Source organism: Clavelina lepadiformis, chromosome 9 (assembly GCF_947623445.1).
Source record: "Clavelina lepadiformis chromosome 9, kaClaLepa1.1, whole genome shotgun sequence".
In the NCBI taxonomy this organism is placed as follows: domain Eukaryota; kingdom Metazoa; phylum Chordata; class Ascidiacea; order Aplousobranchia; family Clavelinidae; genus Clavelina; species Clavelina lepadiformis.
In genome coordinates this window covers 13,005,633-13,010,192 of record NC_135248.1, presented here as the reverse complement: position 1 = coordinate 13,010,192, position 4,560 = coordinate 13,005,633, and the positions used below count along the sequence as shown (strand labels likewise).

Here is a 4,560-nt window from a genome sequence, read left to right as displayed (position 1 = left end):
CCCCACGTGTTGGCCGATTGATGTCTGCGAATGTGCTGCCGAGAAAGACACGCGACCTCATGATGAGTCAAGAAAAGTTTTTCGTACTCTCAGACTTGAGTAGCTTTTGGTTCTGACAGCGGCCGAGAAAGCTCTGTGAGCCGTCGTCCAAGTCGGCTAACAATGTTAATCAACAGAGACGACTATAGATGAACCAGACTAAGAGTTTATTGCTCTCAATATGGACTATCACAATAACAACTCAACTAATTAAATATGTTTCCGCAAAAACATTTAGTACCCATTCAATAGAAAATTACGCTTAATCGCTTAATTACCAATGAAAAGATAGACAAAAATATAAAATTTAAGCCTAAAGTTCTCTGTTTAACTCGGTGTTACAAGACAAAGGTATCAAAGACTGCAGTAGGTATTCCAGTTTAATTTTTTACGTCACTTTTAATTATGAATTTGTGATGTTCAGTTATTTCATCAGTCGTTTCTTATTTCCAACATTTCGGCTCAGTAACCGAGTAGTTAAAGCGCTGGGTTCCAGTCTCGCAATAATGCGGCTGGTGTTTGATATTAGCGTTGTAATGCCCTTGGCCAAGTCATTCAGGACGCTTGCTCATGTTCAATGGACCTGGTGAACAGTTCTAAATTCGTGCAATACGATATTTCATACTAAAACGAGATGTGTAGAATTCTAGCAATAAGACATCCTTTCTAGCCTATACTATTTAATCAACTTAAGACGCCTGGTTTTAGGGGAGCCATATTGCCTGACTCGCTGGCGTAATTTATGACGTATTTGATTACGTTGTGATTTTAGTCGCTCATGCTCGTTTGTCAACTGGCTCGTACTGTGGGCTGTGAAGCAACCATTGATAGTTGATACGATTTGTGTTATAGAACCGTAATGCGTTTGCTCCCTCGGGCACTTGTGTTTTCTGACATTTGGCATTTTCCCCTTTGCGCTAGCAAACAGTCAACGTGTCTGAGGTGTGTGGTTTCGAGTTTAGTTTTCAGTGTTACATGTTGTCGATGATGAAATTTTACAGTCTTCTGTATCACTAAAAATGCAACAAATATGAAATTGCTGCTTTTGTGTATCTAGGTTTTCTTGAGGTATTTACACACTGCAGAGTTTGGCATATCCATAGGCGCACTCAATGCTGGTTTTAATAAGACTCTCTTCCGCACTTAAGGTGCGTTATATAGCCCTTCATAACTAAGACAGAAGTTCTGTGCACTCAATTTTCAATTGAGTTAGAGATTAAATGAGTGAAACTGTGTACATTAATGTGTAATTTTGCAGTTCCATTGCGTCTGAGCATTTTTGCACACCGCATTTGTCATTTTTTCTTGTTTGGCGCACCCAAGATTTTCTGAAAATGGCCATGCTCTGCAGTCCGGCTGTACATCAGGTCAACTGAACAGCAGTAGGTGTCGTTAATGCCTTGGCCAAGTTCATTGCAACCGTATAACGTCTCTGGGTATTGAACATGGAACACGAGCTTCAAACAGTGCAAGGCCAGCACTGCAACCACTCGGCTACCCACTACCCAGCCAAAAAGATAAAATGGACTCGGACTTTAGCTGAACTGCACCCCCCCCTCGGGCTTTCGCTAAACTGGCATGCTTTTGAGCCTGGCATTTGTTGTGTTATTACAGTATTAGACTGCATCCGAGTGTGGCATCTTGTTTAATGTCCAACTTTATTAAGTTATTAATTGGGATCCAGAGCAATCCAACCTTAATAAATACTCTTCACACTTAATAAATTTGTTTTCTTTTTGCAGTATAGGAAATGTTTTAAATTTTTTTTTGAAAATTACACGAGATTTACAACCTATCTGACCCCATTCATTGCATCTGATACTTCATTTGAGATGCATATTTAATCATCACAGACTTAAAGGAATATCCTCGATAGCAAAGCTGAAAGAAATCTACAAATATAACGTGTCATAAATGGTGCATGCCGCAAGCTAGAGCATACGTAGCGACAAGTTTCGACTCAACATTGGCAGCTTCGAGGAATACAACAACAAAGTGTAAGTGCGTGAGTTTATTGTGCAGCAACCTGATGACAGTGTAGGTAAATGGGAATTGTGTGTTATATTCTGCATATTAATAGATAGTTTGTGATTGTGTGTAAAATGGTGTCATCACAGTACATAATACCTTTTCTACATTGATAAATTAAATATAGTTGTTGTCGTTTTGTCGAATCTGTAGCTTTTGATCAGATATTCAGTATACTCGCTTAATTTGAATTCATTTAATTCAATAGTTTGTGCTTGTTGTGAAAATAATTGAGTTCAAAGGCCTCATCGATCTGTATGATTTCTACCTGCTTGAATAATTCTTCATTTCTATGCAATCCTACATAGCTTTCAAAGTTAGGTAAATTCTATGCATTTCTCTTAAATTGTGAAAGTCCATTATGTGTTTTGTTTGTTTTACAATTCATGCTGATAAAAAGTTCTAGCCCAGGTATAAAAGAATATTGAAAGATGGTCAAAGATTTTGTGCCTATTAAGCTTGCTTTCCTGCACTCTACCACATTGTATGGTGGGTTGCCCTTTCTCGAGTTCTTGGTTGGTTGAAAATTTTGTCTTAACAACTTTCATCTGATCTACTTTAAATATTTTCACTTTAAACAAGAAACTTATCTGATCAACACATAAGACTTTGTACAAGATAAGCACATTAATAAATGTCATTGTTTATACCAAGAACGTAATTGCACCATTTTAAGCATAATCAATTTTGTTGTTGGCTCATGGCCAAGTTAAATTTCATCAAATTTTTTAACTTGATGAGCAAAGGGCAGAGTTCAAGGCCAAGAGCATGTTTAACCATCCATATCCGTGCAGAAAAACGATGTGGATTCCTATTTCCTGATCCCAAATCGGATTATCGTGACCTCAGCACAAGTGGAGATCACTTGAGATTGTGGAGAGTGGTAAGGCATCAGACACCTTGAAGAGAATGGTTTCTTCGAGCTCTTGAACGAGTTGTGTCCCATACAGTCATCTACATCTGAACTTCCATCATCAGTTTATGTTCAGTGCAATAATTGGTCTTGTTAACATTCCTACATATATGGTTCATGACAAAGTGGTTGCCTTAAACAGAACTGGGTTTGGGATTTTTGCATCTGAAGTAGTTTAATGTTAACAATTATCCGGTTTCGTCTGTATATGTCCGCTGTGCACTATTGTAGTGTAGGGTTGTTGTGCTGAAACAAGCTTGTTTCGAATCCAAATATGCAATTAGCTAAAGCCACTGGTAGTATTATTTGCTGAACCAAAGAGGCAGTGTTGTACTTTGCTGAAGGTTTACATGTTTCAAATCCACCTTCACCAAATGTTTTGTGCAGTTTATTTTGTAATATGAAACAGTTGAAATTATATCCATAGAAATATTAACAATTGATCAATTGTACGTCATAATAAACGGTTGTTATTCCATTGTCCTCCAGGTTTATGACATGGCGTCCAGTCGAGCTGTAAGAGGGAGGGACATGTTTGCGTCTGTCTGAGCGGATGGATGGATGGCATAAACGAAGATCATTGTTACGTTTATGTGAAGGAGCAACACAAGCCCACCAGTCATTGTATCAGCGGCACGACATCATGGTTGTGGACGTTCAACAGAACAGGGACAAGACTGGTCTTTGTGGGGCGCTGTTCTCGATGCGTCGTAGCCGTGGTTGGTTGTGAGGGTGAAGCTTTGTTGTTGACAAGCTTAATGATTATATTAACCATCATGATCATGTACTAGATATTCCTTTTAGGCTAAAACTATTTTCCATTAGCTTCTAAAGAGCTAAAACAATGGGCTGTGTGACCTATTTAAGAGTTCGGTGGTGTGGAATAGTCAGTTTTGTGTTTTAACGTTTTATTTAATAAAATCAAAAATACGTTTTCGGTCATAGAGATGAGCCGGGATGCCGTTCAAATCAGGGGCTTTTCGAGTTGGTGTTAATGCTACGGCATTTTTCAGTTCTTCGAACGTTGGCAATTTATCAAGCTCTCGAATCCTTTTTGGCTTGCACCTCGTTGTTTGTCTCTGTTGGGGGTTTCCCGCCCATCTTGAAAGTTGCTTGCTATGGTTCCAGCTACAGCTTGGAGGGAACTGATTGTTTTGTTTTAAGACTCTGATACAGAACTCATAAATTTCTTGGTTTTCGATTCTTGTTGAATTTCATCACAGTGGTTATTTCAATTATTAAAATTTTTTTTGCCCAACAGCGTGACAGTTTTTGCGCATTTCTTCTTGCCTGTGCTCACACATTTGTATTTTCTTCGCCCTTACGGAACGTCAAGGTGCAGTTATGTTGTGTGCCGGTGAAATACTAGGTTGTGTACCGCGCCAGTCGATGTTGTACAGTAACATCCGTCTCTGTCACATGCCGGCGTTGCGGCTTCTGTCATTTCGAAAGTTGAACAATGAAGTTTGATGACTTTTACAGTAATACCTACGAATCTCATCTCAGGGCGTCAATATTGCTAATGAGTAACTGTCTTAGGAATGACTTGCATATGGTCAGATAAATACGTACTAATTTTT

General features: G+C 38.8%; 1 long non-coding RNA gene across 2 annotated transcripts; it reads left to right on the top strand.

Annotated features, from left to right (window-relative positions):
• The first annotated feature begins 1,791 nt into the window (after positions 1-1,791).
• Positions 1,792-4,285, top strand: LOC143471239 (uncharacterized). 2 transcript variants are annotated; one of them, XR_013119513.1, is made up of 2 exons: positions 1,792-2,036; positions 3,470-4,285. It is a non-coding gene; the product is annotated as an uncharacterized LOC143471239 (long non-coding RNA). The 2 variants fall into 2 exon arrangements; XR_013119512.1 differs by having other exon boundaries at positions 1,792-2,950.
• The last annotated feature ends 275 nt before the right edge of the window (positions 4,286-4,560 follow it).